Source organism: Ambystoma mexicanum, chromosome 10, assembly GCF_040938575.1.
Source record: "Ambystoma mexicanum isolate Mex_15411 chromosome 10, UKY_AmexF1_1, whole genome shotgun sequence".
In the NCBI taxonomy this organism is placed as follows: Eukaryota; Metazoa; Chordata; class Amphibia; order Caudata; family Ambystomatidae; genus Ambystoma; species Ambystoma mexicanum.
In genome coordinates this window covers 45,194,139-45,216,963 of record NC_090932.1, presented here as the reverse complement: position 1 = coordinate 45,216,963, position 22,825 = coordinate 45,194,139, and the positions used below count along the sequence as shown (strand labels likewise).

General features: G+C 51.6%; 1 protein-coding gene across 6 annotated transcripts in view; it reads left to right on the top strand.

The window, feature by feature from the left end:
• Nucleotides 1-22,825, top strand: part of LPP (LIM domain containing preferred translocation partner in lipoma) — a 1,982,563-nt gene that overhangs the window by 1,409,447 nt on the left and 550,291 nt on the right. The gene's annotated exons all lie outside the window — the stretch shown is intronic.

Genomic DNA, 22,825 nt, shown 5'->3' with positions numbered 1-22,825 from the left:
CTTGGTTCCCTTGATGATCCTTGTATGTACCCTTCCCTTGCACTTAGCTTCTTCCATTCCCCTGGCATGTACCTAATCTAATGTTATAAGGATGTGAAAATCAGTTATTCCCCCTGGCCTCTCCCGTCCTGCGATGTGTTTAGGATCAGAAGGATGCAGATGGATGCTGTGAAGAAATGTTTACCATTATAGTTTATTTAAAATAAAATAGGGCCTACCTTTTCCTATGCGTATGGGCAGTTCCCTACCTATTTTACTAAGGTGCTGGTCAGAGTGATGTCCAAAACAAGTCTGTCCACTGTCCAAATCTAATCTTTCGAATGGATTGTCTTGCCACGTATTCCTCCTCTTTGATATATCCACAGCTTGCTTCATAATTTTCTTTTCATAGGGTCGAGCGTTGTGCGCCGAGTCATGGCCCTCGATGGCCTCCGTGGCATCCTCTTCCGTGATGTCGATGCTGGTATATGAATCATGCGCAGCGACTGTTACCTCAGTTCAATTTATTCTACATGCTAGCGTGCTTCGCAGCGATCGTCTCATCAACATTTTGATTATGTTTCAGCTCAGAACAGTCAATTTGACATCTACTCGGCATGTCTTTCACACCGAAGACCGGATCTAAGTGGTGTGCTGACTATGGGGAAAACATTTCCATTACAGATCTGCAGCGTGTCTGTGGTGTCTGGGGATAGGCCAGAAAAAGGACTGTGGTTCGTGCCAGTCCATGACGGTCAAGGCCTTGCGGAAAGGATAGGGAAGCTTGAAGCAGGTAAGCCCTCTCCCAAATCCCACCCAATTACCCCATCCAAATGAAAGTCGTCTTCCAGATTGAGGGATGGTGCCCCCCTGTGAAAAAGCATCCTAAACACTGTAAATGCTCCAGTTTAAGCTCACAACGCTCATCTCTCGAACAGCAAGAAGTGACGCCATAGATCCTATTGGTCTTTTTCCTCCTCTCCCGATGGTATATTTCCCTAAAACATCTTTGACTCCTGCGGAATGGGAAGATTTCCACTTAAGAATACTCAACATTTTTCAGAGACATGCACTTCCGGGTGCCCCTCTCAAGGAGTCTGGGTAATCAAGCCACCCCTCCGCTTCTAAAAAGACCAGTAGGGAGTCTCATGTTTCTCCTTCCCACATGCCTAAGAGTCTGGGAAGCGAGGCTCCTCGACACAGGTCAAAGGAGTCTTCTTCGACACATAAGAAACCATCATTTTCCTTCTCGACGGAAAAGGATTCAGGGCCTCCATCGAGCTGTTGAGTACTTCAACTGAATCGTGAAGCCGTCAAAGCTTTTGAAGCCATCCACTCATTCACTGACCTGTTCTTCGAAGTCGTCGAGACCCTCTGCACCATCAGGCATTCTGTGCCTTTGAAGCCTTTAAAACCTCCTACTGACTCAACAAAATCTTATAAAACTTTACACAGACCAGATTTCCTGTGGTTTATGGGTTCCATCTTCGAGGAGGAGGAAGACCAAGCTCCATCTGGTTATGAGTTTAGTACACCCAATGTCTGAAGTGGCTAAAATGCAAAATCTTGTGGGGACACTAAAAGAAACTAGCAGTTTGGAGATATCTCCTGAAACTGCCTTTGGGAACCCAGAGGAGCCTGGATATTCAGATTCATCCCATAGGTCAGTAAAGTGGGTTGGTCAAAAATCACTGCAGTTGTGGAAACAGATGACCTTACTCATATATTGGATAGTGGACCAGTTAAAGAAGCAGTATTACCATTTCACACTGCATTGAGAGTGAGGGTAATGGAGAACTGGCTGAAGCCAGATTATAAACTGCTAACAAAAAAATACAGGACAGCTTCTATAGATCCTCCCCTCCTCAACAGCCATCCAACACCAGAACGCCTAGTGGTTCAGGCTGCAACAATATTTTGCAAGTCCTCAGCTTACCCTGCCACTCCTGCTGACAAGGATGATAGAAAAGTTGACCCATTAGTTGAGAGAAATTTCAGTGAAGTCAGCATGGCACTGAAGTCTGCCAGTGATATAAGTTCCTTGGCAAAGTACACATGGTGTGGCTGCCCTAGCAGCAGACCATATACCGGAAGGAGAAGAGGGATGAGGTTTTAAACCTAATCCAGGATGGAAAGGATGCCCTGAGGCAATCTTTACAATCCAGTCTGGATACTGTAGATTCCGTAAGTAGATCTATGGCTGCCTGTATAATTAGTTTAGACTTTTGGCATAGCTTTGAGGTCAGGGTTTTCAGCAGATGTCTACGCATGTTGGCTGGATATGCCCTTCGATGGAACTCCTCTTTTTGGTGCGAAAGCTGCCAACAGTTTGGAGAAGCTGCAAGCTTCAAGGGCAGCAGCTAAATCTTTAGGGGTGGCAATCGGACAACCAGAGGAATCCTCAGGACAAGGATGCAGAGGACTCCCTTTTAATTTCTATTCTTCCATCTCAAGAGGAAGAGGTCAGTTCTCACAAAGGGGTCAGAGAAGAGGCAGAGGGAGCCAGAGGGGGTAGAACTCCACTTGCAACAGCTGCTGAATTGCCCTCAGCTGCAACTGGTGCAGCAAAATGACTCTCACCCACAAGCCTCTGGTAGGAGGCAGACTGTCACAACATCTCCAGAGTTGGTGAAGCATAACTACAAATGCATGGGTGCTACAAACTGTAGCCTACGGTTACTGCCTCCCGTTCACAAAGAAACCCCCAGATGCCAGATCTACCTTGGTTACAGATCTGCTCCTCCAACGGGAGATTCTCATCCTGGTGGAGAAAGGTGCAATAGATCTGGTACCTGCAGCGGAGAGAAACCAGGGGTGGTACACTCTCCCTGGCTCTTCAACCAATGCCTGGCACCTCTCGCCCACCGCATTGCCGCTTTCAGTGCTACGTGGATGTCACTCAGCTTGTTTTCAGGCTCCCCTGTGCCACCTCTTCTCCTTCTCTCATCTCCGACTGTCTGCTATCCAGGAATGGCGTGCCGCCAACAATCTCTGCCTTAATGCCAATAAGACAGAAATTCTCCACATCGGCACATCTGTATCCTCCTTTCCTGTCGCTCTCTGGCCAGCCTCCCTTGGCCCTCTTCCTGCTTCCACCTGTGAGGCTCTCACACTCTCCATTTCTCCTAAAATCGATGACGTCTCTAAGAAAACTACAAACCGCACCTCCTCAGACGTATTCTTCCTTTTCACTCCTTCCCCCAGAAGCTCACTGTCGCTAGAGCTCTGGTTCTCTCTAGGCTGGACTACTGCATCAGCCTCTTTCTAAATCTGCCTGCTTCTACTTTCCGCCCTCTGCAACTCATCCAGAACAGGACTGCGAGACTTGTCCTTGGCCTCAAGCCCAGGGATCGTATCTCCAGCACTGAAATCTCTGCATTGGCTCCCAGTGGCTGCAAAGATTAAGTTCCAGACCCTCTGCATTGTCCACAAGGCCTTTTGGGGCCTGGGTCCTCAATACCTCCAACTCTCTCTTCGTAAATACCTTCCTACTCAAGGTCTTCGCTCCTCCACCTCCCTCAGGGTCAGTCGCTTCTTCAAGCAACAAGTTGGGGATAGATCTTTCTTCGGCTGCGGCCTCCCTCTGGAACAGCCTCCCTGCCTCTCTGAAACATGAGGAGAACCATCTCTGGTTCCGGAAGCACCTCAAGACCTTTCTCTTTGCTTCTGCCTTCTCTCTTCCTCTCCCATGCTGATTTCCTGTCTGATACTGCACTGGTCACCTGGCTACTCTCCAATTTCGGTCCCAGGTCCCTGCCTGCCCAGTTGGACACCCACACTGCCTCCCGGCAACCCTTGCACCTGGCTGTATCTGTAACCCTACAGCCCCCCTACCTGCACTTGTCATGTCATTAGGAGGTTGAGGACGTTCGGGAAAACGATGCTAGAAATTGCTCCAGACACGGCCAGAAGGACGTGGTAACCGCAACTTCTCAAAATGGCCATCTGCCCTCCAATTCGTCTTCCCCAAATAGAGGACCTACTCTCGCAAGAGAGAGGTCGCATTCTTCACCCAGAAATCAGGACTCTCAACCTTCACACCTGGTGTCTGAAAGGGTGCGATACAAGGATTGGGAACCTTCCAGAAGACTTGATGGAAGTGATGCTTTCGTGCTACAAGACCAGCAACTAAATTCCTATACCACTGCCATTGGAACAAGCTTCACAGCTGGTGCAAGGAGAAGAAACTTGATCCCTTTACATGCAAACTTCCCACGGTTCCACCTCTCTCTTGCTCCACATGACCCACCCTTTCAATTTTGAGGGATCGTATTTTAAGGTGCAGATTGTCATAGAATTTCTTAAAGGTCTAACAAATTTGTTCCCACCTTCTCCTTTTATCGTCTCGACATGGGATTTGAACTTAGTATTAAAATACCTTATGAGCGCTCCTTTCGAACCTTTACATTTGTGTCCATTGAGGATGCTTACATCAAGACAGCCTTTTTAGTGGTGATCATGTCCGGCCGTAGGGTAAGCAAGCTACAAGCCCGGTCTTTAAAACCACCTTTCATGTACTTTTTCAAGGACAAAGTAGTTGAGTCCGTTCATCTTTTCTTCTGAAAGTAGTGTCGGAATTTCATCTATCACAAAGTATAGTTTTAATCACTTTTTATCCTCCTCACCCATCAAGAGGAGGAGAGCCTCCATCGTCTGGTCCATAGAATGGTTCTAAGTTACTATGTTTCACAGACAGCAAATGTTTGCCAGGATTACCAACTTTTCATTGGATACGCTGGACAAAAATTAGGTTTAGCGGTCACAAAACAATTTGCAGATGGATTATCGTGTATAACAGAATGCTACTCTCTGGCAGGGAAGGATTCACCCCAAGGCTTGAGGGCACCTTCTGCTAGAGTGGTGGCTGCTTCCTCGGCTCTAGAAAGTGGAGTGCCCTGCCACCCTCCTGCATTGCCCTTGCACTGGTGACTGTATCTGTACCCATACAGTCCCCCAGCCCATTGTTCTTCTTTTTTTGCACTTATTCAGACTTACCCAGTCTGCTGCCGTAAACACAGCACTTGCTGGCTGCACTACCACTGTTTATTGCTTCTATTATCTATTTTTTATTTTTTTTTATCTGTTATCCTCTGCTCCCCACTTTCCACCCCCCCCCCTTTCCATGCAATTTTTCCTTTCCCATGCACTTGCACATTCTCAATGTTACTGGGCCTAGTAAGATCGTTGTTGTGTTCTCCCCTGTTCCCCTCCCTCGCCTTGTTGCGCTCTGAAACACCTGTGTGCGAGCCCGTTAAAAATAAAATATCTGCAAAGCGGCAACCTGGTCGTCCCGTCATACTTTCAGCAGATTTTACTGCATACACTCTTTATCCTGAGAGGAGGCCAAATTTGGTAAAGCTGTCCTCCATAACATTGAGAAATAGAAATTTGAGGGGATTGGGTCCTCCGACGTATTCCATATCTATTTCAGGTAATGTCCACAGCTGTGCTGCTTCGGAAAATCTTCGGCGTCTGTGTCCGGCGTCGATGCGGCGTCCCCGAGGACCTCCTCTGACAGCCGACGTCACCCGATGTGATAAGTAGGACGCACAACGCCTAAAGCCTCAGTTCCGTTTTTTCCGCGAACGTGTTCGCTTCGTGAATTTCGGTACGCCTCGACTCTTTGGAGTTTGCTGTTTTCTTCTCGGTTTGTTGAACCTGTTCGTTTTTTTTGTGAAGACCTGTTCATGGCGATGTCTACGTCGTCTTCAACCCCGCGTCCGGGCTTCAAGAAATGCAGGGACTGTTGGTCTAAGATGTCGGTCACAGACTCACACAACGCCTGCCCTGGTACCTCGGGGAGGCCCACGATACGGACGACTGTGTCGACTGCCAGTCACTCACGGCCAAGGCCTTGCGGGAACGCAAGAAGAAGCTGTCGGTAGGTCGGGGGTCTAAGCCCCGGAAGTCGAGGTCTACGGGGCTTTCGACGGATGACTCGAGAGGCGACTCTCTGCGTCATCATCGGAAGTCCTGTGGGTCTCCTTCCAGGAGTCGGTCTCGCCACTCCTCTGCCCCGTCCTCTTCCGAAGACTCCGCCCATCAGAGGTTCGCTTATCCCACCATGCAAGCGACATGGGAGAAATGGGCTTCCTTCGGGAAGCAGATGCTAGCGATTCTTGAATCACAGGGCACCGGTCCGTCCGCGCCTCCGAGTGAGGTCGGTCGGCACCGGTCGAGAGACACCGCTTGTACGCCTTCGGGCTCGGGTGGTCGGCACAGCTCCCGGGAGAGGTCCCGCTCGGACAAGGGTAGCCGTTCTCGCCATGCCCGTTCCAGGTCCCTGTCCTCGACGCTCGAGACCGCGTGATCCTGTGCCGTCTTGGAAGAAGACGTCGACGCCTGTGGTGCCGAGGTCGTCGACGATTTCTCTCGAGGCTCTGCCTCCGAGGGGTTCGTCGGCGCCTAGGTCGTCGAGAGACACGCTCGGAGCTCCGGCTTCGAGGCCTGTGTCGACGTGGTCGATGCTGGCGGCACTGCAGATGACGTCGACGCCGATTCGCTCGATGCCATTTCTGTCGACGCCGGCGCTGACTCGTTCGGCGCCCTCGACTGCTTTCGAGGCGGTGGTGTCGGAGGGGCCCCGTGGCACGGGTTTAGCCCCTAGACAGGCTCTGGCTAAGGTCAGGCACAGCTTTGGTCCCCAGATGTCTTCCTCTCACCACCTGGAGTACATTTCAGAGGGTGATGAAGGCTCTGATGACGGCTTGGTTCCGGTTACGGCACCAGATGAGCTTATCTCGGGCCATAGCCAGTTTGATGACCTGAGGCAGTCACTGCATGATGCCAGTGGACTGGGCACCTCTCCGGAGGTGGAGTTTTGTAGGCCGGAACCTGGCACTCCTGCCGATTCTTCATATCGGCGCCTTATGTCTCGGGTCACCGAGTACTTGGGTTGGTCGGCTCCCCCAGGGGAGTTCGTTCAGGATGATCTCATGGACATCCTTGATCTTGGTCCCCCCCACTGACCCGGTATTGCCGTTTCATATGGCTCTGCAGAGAAGGGTGGCGGCGGCTTGGACTGCTCCGGAGAGTCTCCCGGCAGTGGGCAAGTCTTTGTCGCGAAAATACCGTCCAGCCATTAGTGACCCCTGCTACTTGTCAAGGCACCGCACTCCAGAGAGTTTGGTGGTGCAGGCGGCTACGGCCGCGGCAAAGCAGGCGTCGTATCCTACCATCCCTCCGGATAGGGACGACAAACGTTTTGACGGCTGGGCAAAGAAAGTGTTTTCTCCAGGGGGTATGGCGGGCGCTTCAGGCGGCCAACTCCATATGTGCCTTGTCTCGTTTCACACACACTCTGTGGAACTGTGTTGCATTAGCGGCTGAACATATTCCCGAAGGGGACGAACGGGATGGTTTCCTTGCTATGGTTGGACATGGCAGATTGTGTCAGCCGGTCCATGGCGGCGAGCACCGTAATAAGCAAGTTTGCGTGGTTGCGGAAGTCTGGGTTCGCTCCTGATGTGCAGTCCCAGCTCCTCAACATGCCCTTTGACGGTGATCATCTTTTTGGCAGCAAGGCTGACGAGAGCCTTGAGAGGTTGCAGACCTCCAAAGCTGCAGCGAAGTCGTTGGGCGCTGCAGTTCGACAACTTCCGCTTTTTCGTCCTAGCGGACAGCAATGGGGGGGAGGTTCCTTTCGCTATTACTCGTCCTTCAGTAAAGCGAGAGGAGCTAGCAGTCAAAGAGGCCACCATAAGAGTGCCAGAGGTGGAAACAAGGGTACTCGAGGTGCCAAGGCCGCTCGGGCTGTTGCCTCATTGCCCTCAGGCAACGCCGCAGCCGCTACCACTGTCATGAGGCCAGGTCCCATGGTTCACCGGTTGGGGGAAGGCTGGCGCAGCATCTTGTAGAGTGGCGAGCTATTACTTCAGATGTGTGGGTTCTGGAGATCATAACCCACAGCTACTGTCTTCCTTTGCGGCAGAGGCCTCACGACAATCCACCTGGGAACCTCTCTTTGAAGAGTCCGGATCCGCTCTTTGCGAAGGTAATTCAAGCCCTGCTGGAGAAAGGCGCCATAGAACTGGTGCCTGTAGCGGAGAGGACTTTATTCCCCTTATTTTTTGATTTCGAAGAAAGACTGGGGATTGAGACCCATCATGGACTTGCGCGGTTTGAACAAACTCCTCAGGAAGGACAAGTTCAAGATGGTCACTCTCTCTCAAGTCCTCCAGGCCCTTCAACTTCAGGACTGGTTGGTGTCTCTCGACCTCAAGGACGCTTACTTCCATGTGCCGATCCATCCCAAGCACAAGAAGTACCTGAGGTTCGCGGTTGGCGACTCACACTTACAGTTTCGGGTCCTGCCGTACGGATTGACCTCCGCCCCGAGGGTTTTCACCAAGCTCATAGTGGTGGTGGCAGCGCATCTCAGGAAAGGGGGGGATTCACGTCTACCCCTACCTGGACGATTGGTTGATCAGGGGGAGCTCTCCCGAGCAAGTCCTGGATCATCTGTCCTTCACCTGCTTCTCACTCAATTTAAAGAAGTCCCATTTGACACCAACGCAGCGGCTCCAGTACATCGGAGCAGTGCTCGACACATCCCTGGGGCAGTGTTTTCCTCCCCAGGTGAGGGCTCTTCACATTCAGCAGATGGTGCACAAGTTTCAACTTGCCCAGAATCTCCCAACGTCAGAGTTCTTGAGACTGCTCGGCCTCATGGCATCCTGCATTCTTCTGGTGCCAGAGGCTCGTCTGCGGATGAGATCTTTGCAGTGGGCACTCAAGCTCCAGTGTTCTCAGTCCTCCAGCAGGCTGTCGGACCCTGTTCAGGTGCCGCCCTCGTTCGCCCAGGACCTTCTGTGGTGGGCCGTCGAAGGCAATCTGATGAAGGGGGCCCCATTTTGGCTGCCCTGGCTGGAGGTGACGATCGTGACGGACGCGTCCCTCACGGGATGGGGAGCTCATGCCAACGAGTTGACAGTCAGCGGTCGTTGGTCTCTGTCGGAGTCCAGACTCCATATCAATCTGTTGAAGCTGAGGGCCGTCAGGTTTGCACTGTAGGCTTTTCTGCCGACTGTGCGAGAAAAGAGTGTCCTGATTCTAACGGACAACACGGTGGCCATGCACTACCTCAACAAAAAGGGGGGGGGGGGGCAGGGTCACTTCCTCTGTGCAGGGAGGCGATGCAGCTCAAGTTCTGGGCCATCCAGAAGGAAGTTTCCATCTCGGCTGTTCATCTGGCCGGAGATGACAACGAGACGGCAGACGCTCTGAGCAGGCAGAGCACAAGCTCTCACGAGTGGGAGCTGGCTCTGGAGATTCTCCTGGAGATCTTCGCCCTTTGGGGGACCCCTCAAGTGGATCTCTTCGCCTCCAGTGTCAACCAGAAGTGCGAAAGGTTCTGCTCGCGGGAATTTCCTCCAAAAGGAGCCTTAGGAGATGCGTTCGTGGTGGAGTGGTCATTCCCACTATTTCCTCCAGTCCCCGTCATCCCGCAAGTACTGCGGAGGTTACGGAGGTTTGGTTCCCGGATGATCCTCATTGCTCCAGCGTGGGCCCGGAGGACGTGGTACCCGGACCTTCTCGACTTGTCCATCTGCCCTCCACGTCGTCTTCCCTACTGAGATGATCTGCTCTTACGGGAGGGGGGTCAGGTTCTCCATCCAGAGGTCAGACCCCTCAACCTTCACGCTTGGCTTCTGAAAGGTTGAGGTATAAGGATTGGGACCTCCCTGAAGACGTGATGGAGGCGTTGCTCTCGGCCAGGCGGCCGGCAACAAAGTCTCTGTACCGTTGCCGTTGGAGAAAGTTCTGCGACTGGTGCGGAGTTAAGAATGTGGATCCTTTTGAATGTGACATTCCCATGGTTCTGTCTTTTTTGCTTTCCTTGGCCCACAGGGGCTTGCAAGTGGCGACCATTAAAGGTTACCTGGCGGCGCTGTCCATATTTAAGCGCTCGTATGAAGAATGTTCCTATTTTAAGATTCCTTTAATTTCTCAGTTTTTGAAAGGGCTCACTAATGTGTTCCCTCCGTCACCTTTTCTGGTGCCCGGTTGGGATTTAAACCTTGTTCTTAAGTTTCTTATGGGTGCTCCGTTTGAGCCTTTGCATTCTTGCCCTTTGAGACTGTTAACTCTGAAAACTGTGTTTTTGGTTGCGGTTACTTCTGCTCGCAGAGTGAGTTAGTTACAGGCACTTTCAGTTAAGCCACCCTTCACTGTGTTTCATAAGGACAGGGTTGTCCTTAGAGTTCGTCCTTCTTTTCTTCCGCAGGTGGTTTCGGAATTTCATTTGAGCCAGAAGGTTGTTCTTCCGGCGTTCTATCCTCCTCCACATCCTGGTAAGGAAGAGGAGAGGCTCCATAGGTTTGATCCTAGGAGAGCGTTGAGCTTTTATATTTCGTTCATGTCCCGGGTCAGAGTGGACGATCAAATTTTCATTGGTTACGCTGGAAAGCGTTTGGGACAAGCTGTGACAAAACAGACTTTGTCTCGTTGGATTATTTTAGCTATTTCCGAGTGTTACCGCTTTGCGGGTAAGGACCCTCCGGCTGGCTTGCGGGCCCATTCTACCAGGGGAGTGGCTGTGTCTACTGCCCTGCAGAGGGGTGTTCCTATTCGTCACATCTGTGATGCAGCCACCTGTGCTTCAGTACATACTTTTGTACGGCACTACTCCCTCGATTCCATCCGAGGGCAGGATCTGGCCTTTGGCAAGGCAGTCATGTATTCTGCAATTTGATTGGGCATGCTAAATTTGTGTTCTAAATTCTTTTACCACCTCCTTGCTTGGTACTGCTTTGGGAGTCTGTCGAAGAACAAGTTACTTTCTTACCTGGTAACGTTCTTTCGATGGGATGGTCTGATGACATATTCCATATCGCTCCCTCCCTACCTTCCCCGCTGCAGAATTTCTCTTGCGATTGCAGCTTGCGTTCCGCAAGGCCTTGTGTGCCTGACTGGCAGAAAACTGGTGGCACACGTTCTAGGGGGAAAAAACTACAACTGAGGCTATGGGCGTCGTGCGTCCTACTTATCACATCGGGTGACGTCGGCCGTCGGAGGAGGTCCTCGCGGACGGCAGGACGCAGACGCCGAAGATTTTCCGAAGCAGCACAGCTGTGGACATTACCTGTCATAGATATGGAATACGTCGTCGGACCATCCCATCGAAAGAACGTTACCAGGTAAGAAAGTAACTTGTTCTTCTCAGCACCCACCTCCTCATACAGATTGCTATGGGAGTGTATCACAGATGAGGAATGCGTGGGAGGAAACAATCCATTCAAAGAACAAGTTACCTATGGTAGCGTTCTTTCAACTGGGTGTTCCTCTCCCACGTATTCCTCATCGCCCTCCCATTCTTCCCCTCTTACTTGCCAAGAATTTCTGTTTTACACCTTCCTTTGTCGCAAAGTCAATTGTGTCTCCTCTTATGGCAAGGCATGCTGAAATAAGGGGGAAAAACTAGAACTGAGGTGACGGTCGCAACGCATGCTTCATATACCAGCATCAATATCACTGCAGATGATGCTACGGAGGCCGTCGAGGGCCATGGCTTGACACTGCACAACACTTGACCCTATGACAAGTATATTCCGAAGCAACCTGCAAGCAGACTTGGATATATCAAAGATGAGGAATATGTGGGAGGAACATCCAGTTGAAAGAATGTTACCACGGGTAAGTAACTTGTTCATGTGACCCTTACCCTAGTATAACTAACTAGGCCAGGAGAATGACTTCCTTCTCCTGGGTGCTGTTTCATTACAAGGGTTTTATGGATTATATTGTTCTACTCATTAGACCATATCTAAGTAGTCTCTGCTTATCCTTTGTACGAATGTCTGTAGTTCTTTTAGGTGACCCATTTATTATTATTTATATTTATGTATATAGTTCTCTGACGCGACCCGGGTGTATAGGGGTGCTAAGGAGACAAACTACAAAAAAAATAACCTTAGGACTAGGTGCAGGGAGAGCTTTCTGTCCTGTTACTTAGAGATTATCTTTGTTCTGCTCAAGTTCCTTCTCTCTCCTGAAGGACTCCAGGCCCCCTTGTATATATGTGTCGAGCTTGCGCCTTGTGAATTGAGCTGTTGCCGGGAGTCACTTGGGATTTGTTTCTTCCCGCTGGTGGTGTCAGCGTCATTGTGCAGGCCGGCTGCCCACCACTCTTGCTGTGTGGTTACGCCACCAACCTCTCCGTTCCAACTTGTTTGGATTTCCTCAGTATTGCACGCCAGTCTCCCAGCATTTCTCGTTCTGCGCTGATGCTTTTCTGATTTACACGGGATCCATGTTCTGTGACAGCTCTGCTTCCTTCTGCTCTGTTAGATACAGGGGGCTTTCCCTGGTTTTCTTGGCTCCTCCCCTCCTCTTTGGTTCTTTGACTTGTCATCTAGTTTAAGCATCCTTGGCACAGCCCATTGGAGACACTGATTTGAAGGGATATCCTCAGTTTCTTGTTGTTGATAATAAAGGTTAACTTTATGTTCATTAAAGTGATAATGTTTTTATGTATTAGGTAAGTCCATATAAACCATCCCTTGGAGGGCATCAGGAAGTCCCTCACAGGAACAGGAATTCTTGTCCCGAAAAGGAGAGTCTCTCCTGTTGAGGTCTCACTTGCCTCGACACCTAGTGAGGATGTTGCGCAGCGGGCTCACCTCCCTAGCCTCACAGGGAGTGGGGTGGGAGGACTTCCCCTGGGGGAGAAGGGATGAATTCCCTCACTCCGTCACAGGTTTCACAGAGTGTATTTCAGGGGGTGCCTTATAAATCCACTATACATAAATAACTGTGGACCGCACTGCGCACCACCCAAGGATTTATGGTGAAGCACTGCTCGCCTAAGTACTATGTGGGCTGTCCAGTCATTGCAACTTTACATACGTTGGGCGATTGTCCACCACAAAAGCATAGTCTACATCCATGACCGCATTGCAAGCCATCAAAGGTTTTCTGGTGGAGGTTATGGTACATCAATGGCTTCCTTGATGCTGTAGTGGAAACAGTGCAGCACTGACGTCCCCCAGGGGGTTTTAGCGGTGGCATAAAACGGCGTTACCATCCCCAAATGGGTGTTATACAGTGTATTATATCAATCTTCCAGTGGTCGTAGTTTAATAATAATAATTCGAGGGGATTGGGTCCTCCGACGTATTCCATATCTATGACAGTAATCACCACAGCTGTGCTGCTTCGGAAACTTTTTCGGCGTCTGCGTCCTGCGTCGATGACGTCGATGCGCCGCCGTCGAGGACCTCCTCCGACGTCCGACGTCATCCGATGTGATAAGTAGGACGCACGACGCCAGTAGCCTCAGTTCCGTTTTTTCCGCGAACGTGTTGCTTCGTGTTTCTCGGTTCTAGCCTCGACTCTTTGGAGTTCTGTTCTTTCTGGTTCTTCGAGCCTGTTCGTTTGTGAATATTCCTTCGCAGCGATGTCTTCCACTAAGTCTTCAACCCCGCGTCCGGGCTTCAAGAAGTGCGGGGTGTGTGGGTCCAAGATGTCGGTGACTGACTCGCACGACGCCTGCCTCTGGTGCCTCGGGGAGGCCCACGACACGGATGACTGTGTCGACTGCCTGTCGCTCACTTCCAAGGCCTTACGCGAACGTAAGAAGAAATTGTCGGTAGGTCGGGTGTCCAAGCCCCGGAAGTCGAAGTCGGCGGGGCTTTCGACGGATGATTCGAGGGGTGACTCTCCGCGTCATCGTCGGAGGTCTCGTCGGTCTTCTTCTAGGAGTCGGTCTCGCCACTCCTCTGCCTCTTCGAGGCGTTCTCGGAAGCGCCGTCACCGGTCGCCTTCCAGGTCCTCTTCCGAGGACTCTGCCCGGCACGTCGGTTATCCCACCAGCCGTGCGACGCCGGAGGAATGGGCTTCCTTCGGGAAGAAAATGTTGGCGATTCTTGAGTCGCAGGGTACTCAACCGTCCGCGCCCCCGAGTGGGGTCGGCCGTGTGAGGTCGAGAGACGCCGCTCGCAAGAGTGGTCGGCACGAGTCACGGGAGAGGTCCCGTTCGGACAAGGAGGCTCGTTCTCGCCGTACCCGTTCCAGGTCCCGGTCCTCGACGCGATCGAGACCGTGTGCACCTGTGATGTCTTCGAGGAAGACATCGACGTCTGAGGCGTCGAGGGCGTCGACAGGCTTTCTCGAGGCTCCGGCTCCGAGGAAGTCGTCGAAGCCGTCGACGTTCAGGTCGTCGAGGGACACGCTCGGGGCTCCGGCTTCGAGGGCTGTGTCGACGCCGCCGATATTGGAGGCGCTGCATCTGACGTCGACGCCGATTTCCTCGACGTCGACGCCGATCCTCTCGGCGCCGTTGCCGGTTTTCTCGACGGCGGCGCCGATTCGCTCGACGCCATCGACGCCTTTCGTGTCGGAGGTGCCCCGTGTCTCGGGTGTACCCCCTAGGAAGGCTCTGGCTAAGAGCAGGCACTCTCAGGTGCCTTTCCACCTCTTGGATTATATTTCGGAGGCGGATGAGGATTCGGTTGGCCTGGTTCCTGATCAGGTGCCGGATGACATTGTCTCGGGCCATAGTCAATTTGACGATTTGAGGCAGTCGCTGCATGATGCTAGTGGTCTGGACACCTCTCCGGAGGTGGAATTTGGTCGGCCTGAGCCTGGCTCCCATGCCGATTCCTCATACCGGCGCCTTATGGCTAGGGTGTCTGAGTATCTGGGATGGTCTGCTCCCCCAGGGGAGTTTGTGCAGGATGATCTGACGGACATCCTTGATGTTGGTCCCCCATCTGACCCGGTTCTGCCATTCCATATGGCTTTACAGCGTAGGGTGGCGGCGGCTTGGACTGCTCCGGAGAGTCTCCCGGCAGTGGGCAGATCCTTGTCGCGGAAATACCGTCCAGCCAGTGGCGACCCCTGCTACTTGACCAGGCACCCCACTCCGGAAAGTTTGGTGGTGCAGGCGGCCACGGCCCCGGCAAAGCAGGCGTCGTACCCTACCATCCCTCCTGATAGGGACGACAAACGTTTTGATGGCTGGGCGAAGAAGGTGTTTTCTTCTGGTGGTATGGCGCTTCAGGCGGCCAACTCCATTTGTGCCTTGTCACGTTTCACGCACACTCTGTGGAACTGTGTTGCGTTAGCGGCTGAACATATTCCCGAAGGGGACGAACGGGTTGGTTTCCTTGCTTTGGTCCAGGATGGTAAGGATGCCATGTGTGAGTCCGTTCAGTCGGGTTTGGACTTAGCTGAATGCGTCAGTAGGTCCATGGCGGCGAGCACCGTGATACGCAGGTTTGCGTGGTTGCGGAAGTCGGGGTTTGCTCCTGATGTGCAGTCCCGGCTCCTCAACATGCCCTTTGATGGTGAACATCTTTTTGGCAGCAAGGCTGACGAGAGCCTTGAGAGGTTGCAGACCTCAAAAGCTGCAGCGAAGTCGTTGGGCGCTGCAGTTCGCCAACCTCCGCCTTTTCGTCCTAGGGGACAGCAGTGGAGGGGTGGCTCCTTTCGCTATTACTCGTCCTTTGGTAGAGCGAGAGGAGCTGGCAGTCAAAGGGGCCAACGCAGGGGTACCAGAGGTGGACGACAGGGTACCCGTGGTGCCAAGGCCGCTCGGGCAGTTGCCTCTTTGCCCTCAGGTAACGCCGCAGCCGCTCCTACTCAGTCATGAGGCCTTGTCCCATGGTTCGCCGGTTGGGGGAAGGCTGGCGCAGCATCTTGTAGAGTGGCGTGCCATTACTTCGGATGTGTGGGTTCTGGAGATCATAACCCACGGCTACTGTCTTCCCTTTCGGCACAGGCCTCGCGACAATCCACCGGGGAACCTCTCTTTGAAGTGTCCGGATCCGCTCCTTGCGCAGGAAATTCAAGCCCTGCTGGAGAAAGGCGCCATTGAACTGGTGCCTGTAGCGGAGAGGTACAAGGGATGGTATTCCCCTTATTTTTTGATTTCCAAGAAGGACGGGGGATTGAGACCCATCATGGACTTGCGCGGTTTGAACAAACTCCTCAGGAAGGACAAATTCAAGATGGTTACTCTCTCTCGAGTCCTCCAGGCCCTTCAGCTTCAGGACTGGTTGGTGTCACTCGACCTCAAGGATGCTTACTTCCATGTGCCGATCCATCCCAAGCACAAGAAGTACCTGAGGTTCGCGGTTGGCGACTCGCACTTTCAGTTTCGGGTCCTGCCGTTCGGTTTGACCTCCGCCCCGAGGGTTTTCACCAAGCTCATGGTGGTGGTGGCAGCGCATCTCAGGCAAGGGGGGATTCACGTCTACCCCTACCTGGACGATTGGTTGATCAGGGGGAGCTCTCCCGAGCAGGTCCTGGATCATCTGTCCGTCGCCTGCCACTCCCTTCACAGGCTGGGCTTCTCCCTCAATTTAAAGAAGTCCCATTTGACGCCAACGCAGAGGCTCCAGTACATCGGAGCAGTGCTCGACACTTCCCTGGGGCAGTGTTTTCCTCCCCAGGTGAGGGCTCTTCACATTCAGCAGATGGTGCGCAAGTTTCAGCATGCCCAGACGCTCCCAGCGTTCGAGTTCTTGAGGTTGCTCGGCCTCATGGCATCCTGCATTCTTCTGGTGCCAGAGGCTCGCCTGCGAATGAGATCTTTGCAGTGGGCACTCAAGATGCAATGGTCGCAGTCCTCCGGCAGGATGTCGGACCCGATTCAGGTGCCGCCCTCGGTCGCCCGGGACCTTCTGTGGTGGGCCGTCGAAGGCAACTTGATGAAGGGGGCTCCGTTTTGGCTTCCCTGGCCGGAGGTGACGATCGTGTCGGATGCATCCCTCACGGGGTGGGGAGCTCATGCCAACGGGCTGACAGTCAGCGGTCGTTGGTCTCCGTCGGAGTCCAGACTCCATATCAATCTGTTGGAGCTGAGGGCCGTCAGGCTAGCCCTGAAGGCTTTTCTGCCGACTGTGCGAGGGAAGAGTGTCCTGATCCTGACGGACAACACGGTGGCCATGCACTACCTCAACAAAAAGGGGGGGGCAGGGTCACTTCCTCTGTGCAGGGAGGCGATGCAGCTCGAGTTCTGGGCCATCCAGCAGGAAGTTTCGATCTCGGCAGTTCATCTGGCCGGAGTCGAGAACGTGACGGCGGACGCTCTGAGCAGGCAGAGCACGATCTCTCACGAGTGGGAGTTGGCTCAGGAGATTCTCCTGGAGATCTTCGCCCTTTGGGGGACCCCTCAAGTGGATCTCTTTGCCTCCAGTGTCAACCGGAAGTGCGAAAGGTTTTGCTCGCGGGAATTTCCTCCAAAAGGAGCCTTAGGAGACGCGTTCGTGGTGGAGTGGTCGTTCCCGCTGCTGTACGCGTTTCCTCCGGTCCCCGTCATCCCGCAAGTGCTGCGGAGGTTACGGAAGTTCGGTTCCCGGATGATCCTCATTGCTCCGGCGTGGGCTCGGAGGACGTGGTACCCGGACCTTCTCGACTTGTCCATCTGCCCTCCACGTCGTCTTCCCTACCGAGACGATCTGCTCTCACGGGAGGGGGGTCAGGTTCTCCATCCAGAGGTCGGATCCCTCAACCTTCACGCTTGGCTTCTGAAAGGTTGAGGTATAAGGATTGGGACCTCCCTGAAGACGTGATGGAGGTGTTGCTTTCGGCCCGAAGGCCCGCAACTAAGTCTCTGTACCGTTGCCGTTGGCGTAAGTTCTGCGACTGGTGCAGAGTTCAGAATGTGGATCCTTTTGCATGTGACATCCCCATGGTTCTGTCCTTTTTGCTTTCTTTGGCCCACAGGGGCTTGCAAGTGGGTACCGTTAAGGGTTACCTGGCGGCGCTGTCCATCTTTAAGCGCTCATCTGAAGAATGTTCTTACTTTAAAATCCCTTTAATTTCACAGTTTCTGAAAGGGCTCACTAATGTGTTCCCTCCGTCGCCTTTCCTGGTGCCCGGTTGGGATTTGAACCTTGTTCTTAGGTTTCTTATGGGTGCTCCGTTTGAGCCGTTACATTCTTGCCCTTTGAGGCTGTTGACTTTGAAAACTGTGTTTTTAGTTGCGGTTACTTCCGCTCGCAGAGTGAGTGAGTTACAGGCACTTTCTGTTAAGCCACCCTTCACTGTATTTCACAAGGACAGGGTTGTCCTTCGAGTTCGTCCTTCTTTTCTTCCGAAGGTAGTGACGGAATTTCATTTGGCCCAGAAGATTGTTCTTCCGGCATTCTATCCTCCTCCGCATCCTGGTAAGGAAGAGGAGAGGCTCCATAGGCTTGATCCTAGGAGAGCTTTGAGCTTTTATGTTTCTCGCATGTCCCGGGTCAGAGTGGACGATCAACTCTTTATTGGTTACGCTGGTAAGCGCTTGGGGCAAGCTGTGACGAAACAGACTTTGTCCCGCTGGATTATTTTGGCCATCTCGGAGTGTTACCGCTTGGCGGGCAAGGACCCTCCGGCTGGCTTGCGGGCCCATTCTACCAGGGGCTTGGCTGCATCTACTGCCCTGCAGAGGGGTGTTCCTATTCGCAACATCTGTGATGCTGCCACCTGGGCTTCAGTGCATACATTTGTGCGGCATTATTCCCTCGATTCCATCAGAGGGCAGGATCTGGCCTTTGGCAAGGCGGTCCTTTGCTCTGCTATTTGCTTGGCTATTCTAAATTTTGTTTCTAAATTCTTTCCCTCCTCCTTGATTTGGTACTGCTTTGGGAGTCTGTCATAGATATGGAATACGTCGGAGGACCCAATCCCCTCGAAGAACAAGTTACTTTCTTACCTGGTAACGTTCTTTCGATGGGATGGTCCGACGACGTATTCCATATCGCTCCCGCTCTGCCTTCCCCGCTGCAGAATTTCTGTTGCGTTTGCAGCTTACGTTCCGCAAGGCTTTGTGTCGGACTGGCAGTTGACTATTGTCACACGTTCTGGGGGAAAAAACTACAACTGAGGCTACTGGCGTCGTGCGTCCTACTTATCACATCGGATGACGTCGGACGTCGGAGGAGGTCCTCGACGGCGGCGCATCGACGTCATCGACGCAGGACGCAGACGCCGAAAAAGTTTCCGAAGCAGCACAGCTGTGGTGATTACTGTCATAGATATGGAATACGTCGTCGGACCATCCCATCGAAAGAACGTTACCAGGTAAGAAAGTAACTTGTTCTTTGGTACCGTGCAGCCTTTGCTTTGAGTTTGTATGGCTCATTAGATTGCAGCAACGACATCCTACAAGGTTATTGGGTGGGGTACACTGTAGCATTGCCATTCCCCAGAGTTTGTAGTGGGGTGCAGTACAGCATTGCCACCCCTCAAGGGCTGTAGTGGGGTGCTGTACAGTGTTGACATTCCCCTTAGGTTGCATGAGATGGTACTTACAGCACTGATATGATATGGCATTTATAATGCGCCTATACAAAAGTGTTTCAAGGCGCGATGCAGCAAGGGTGGGGAACAGAGGGAAGACTGAGACAGCGATCCTACTAGGCCGAGTGTCATTCAGATCGCGCAAGTGCAGGGGAAGGGGAAAGAGGAAAAGTGCGGAGTGGGAGGGGGTGAGGGCAGTGCAGTACATGGGGGGGGGGAATAATAAACAATGAGAAGTAGGGCCAGCTGGCGCCAAGTGCAAGGGTAAGTGCAGACATCTACTGGCAAATGCTGGTGGGGGACTGTAGCGATACAGAAAACAGTTGCCAAGTGTGGGGGTTGCCAGGGAGGCAGTGCAGGTGTGTAACTGGCAGGGGAGGGGACCTGGCCCGGAGATCAGAGAGTGGGCAGGTAACCAGTTAATTCAGCAGGGGAGAGGAGGAGAGAAAGCAGAAGCAAAGAGGAAGGTTTGGAGGTGCTTCCGGAACCGGAGATGGTTCTCCTCAAGTTTCAGGGAGGCAGGGAGGCTGTTCCAGAGGGAGGCCCCAGCCGAGAAAAGAGCTCTACCACCAACTCGTTGCTTGGAGAAGAGACTGACCCTGAGGGATTTGTAGGCGGATGAGCGAAGAGCTCGAGAAGGAAGATATTTAGGAAGAGAGTTGAAGGTATTGAAGCCCCAGAAGGCCGTGTGGACAATGCAGAGTGTTTTGAACTTAATCCTCGCAGCCACTCGGAGCCAGTGCAGAGATTTCAGTCCTGGAGAGATACTATCCCTGGGCTTGAGGCTAAGGACAAGTCTTGCAGTTCTGTTCTGGATGAGTTGCAGAGGGCGGAGAGTAGAAGCAGGCAGATTTAGAAGGTATTCCACATATGTTGGGTGGATGGTACAGTGCAGCACTGACATCTTGTATGTGTTATAAGGGAGTATGTTTGAGCATTTCCACCCCATGGGTTTCAACAGGGGTACCCTGCAGCAGTTGCATCTCAAGGGGTTGCTGGGTGCTACTGTGTCGCCTTTTCTCAACACTTGCAGGGGTGTAGTTGAGGGTGGATGCGAGAGGTACCCATAGGTTGCAGGGGTGCACTGTAGCACAGACTTCAATATGGGTATAGTACAGCATTATCCAGAAGGTGCAGCCCTAAGATTCCCCAGAGTTTACAAGTCACATTTCGGCACTGATATCCTCCAGAGGAATAGCACTGCATTGCCACCCTACCCTCCAGTGAAAGTAGGGAATGGGGCAGTGGGAAATTCGGGGGGAGCACAGTGTAGGATTGACATCTCTCCGAGGTTGTTGGGCTAGACGGGATATAATGCAGCATTGCTGTCTGCCAGCGGTTGTGCATGCCGGGGGGTGCAGTGCAACATTATCGCCCAGCGGTTTTAGGGGGAATACAGTGAAACTTCACATCTGCCTAGAGGTTGTGGGAGGTATAGGGGGTGGGGTGTGTAGTGCCTCGTTGCTACCCTCAGAGGTTTAAGGGGATTGGGGTTAGATCGCAGTATTCCTATACCCCAGAGGTTGTAGGTAGTGAGGGATTACAGTGCTTTGCTCCCATTCCCCAGAGGTTGTAGGCAGTTATGAAGTACGGTGCTTCACTGTCATTCTCCAGAGATTTGTAGGGTGCAGTGGGAGCTGTTCAACTGAAACTATTGATCTGAGAGCCTGGATAAAATCTTAGAGAATTTGATGAAAACATGCTTTTTCCAAGGGTTTAGTTTTCTTCTGGTAATTTTTCGCTCATCAGGATCTTTTTTGCCTTGAGGGTTGAGCTTTTTATCAGGTATATTATACTGTATTTAAAATCTGCACTCCTGGAGGCCAGGATAATGCCTAGGTCACGGGTTGTTTGCACATGCCTGGAATCCTTTCTTTTGGTTTGTGTCAGAGACAGGCTGTCCTCCCATATGTGTTTGGAAATGAAAATGCATAATTTTTATATTGGAAATTTACAATTTGTCATGGAATGAAACACAAATGCGGTCTGCTATCTTGTTTCAAATATACGCTGATTCTGCTTTTTTCCCATGTTGCTGCAAATGATGGATTGCACAGCAAACACTCACATGTGTAGGCAGAGGCACTGTCTTTACCTTAGGAATCGTAATTCCCCTTTTTGATCTTAGATTACGGCTATGCACGCCTTCGCTTAGCTGAGAAGCAAGGTTACAGGCGGTACATTCTTTACCAGGAGTGATACCGCGCTCAGCAACCTTTGCAGACCCTGCAATATATAAGCTACATGAATGATGAATAACATGCTACTGCTACGCTTTACTCCCTAAAATGTTTAGTAATATATGGGTACTACAACTTTCATGTAAGACTATAGTGTCGGATCATTGCAAGGCATGTATCCCTAATGGCAAGTAGTATATCCTTTCTGCCCCCAGGTGGGACTTTCGTTTTCACCTGTTTCGCTCTGTTGACTTTTGATCCCATGCATGAATGGCTGTCTGTTTCATTTGCAAGTTTTTGAAACTATAAAATGCGTGGGAAAACTGGATGTCCCAGAAATCATAGTACTTCCCCGAATAGTTTGCTTTTGGGACTTCCTATAGATGCACCTATTTGCCTATTGATGACTGTCAACACACTTTTTAAAATCACTATTGACTTTAACACTACTATTTGTGTCCTCACATCTATAGTCCTATGGCTATGCCGCTGTTCGAAGAAGAGCTCCTTATGCTGCCCGGTGATCTTATTAAGACTTCTTAACTTCTGGGCCTATCACTGTGATGATCATGAAGCCTCCAATATTGTTCAATCTCTTGAGGCTCTTGACCTCCAACAAAATATAAAGATCCCTACGCATAAAGAGGGACATATTTTGGATGGCGTGCTTTCCTATCGCTTAGTCTTGAAAAATGTTGACATTCTGACTTGCCGCTGGTCTGACCATAGTCTTATCTCCTTCTACCTGGAACATCCTGGTAAACTTGCTAGACTTAATACCAATCTACGAGTTGAAATTAATTTAAGGAATTTTCATAAGATCACACCTGCTGTTTTCCGAGAACTAGCTTTACCTATGCTAGCCAATCTATCACACTTTGACAGCACAGCTACCCTTGCTGATCAATATGATGAGATCATCTGCCTCACTGTGAACTTACTTGCCACCCCCCAGCTCCCTTTCTGCTAAGCTTGTAAAAACTGAAACCTTGGGCATATCTTGGTTCTCCGAGGAAGTCTGAGCTCTTAGTACTCTGAAGAGACCAAAAGAATAGGCATGGCGATAAAATATGACAGCCAACAATCTTTCGCTGTACCGCAAGGCTGCAGCTGACTGTAAGACTGCCATTGTGGCTGCTAAACGGGAGTATTATGAAGATCGTATTAAAACCACTAAATCCTCCCAAAGAGAACTCTTTACCATCCTTGGAGTTCGAAGGGAAGGACCATTTTTACCGTGCAATTGTTGAGTGAACAGTGGTGCCTGGATATTCAACAGGCACTTATTGATAAACTTAATTCCCATTGCGATAAGATTGCGACGTTGTGTTCTACCCCCTTCACCTCTATTAATAACAAATCCAGTGTTGGCTTCTATAACCAGCCTTCGAATGAATTGTGTCCTTCCATCTATTCCTCATCTTATGATAATATAT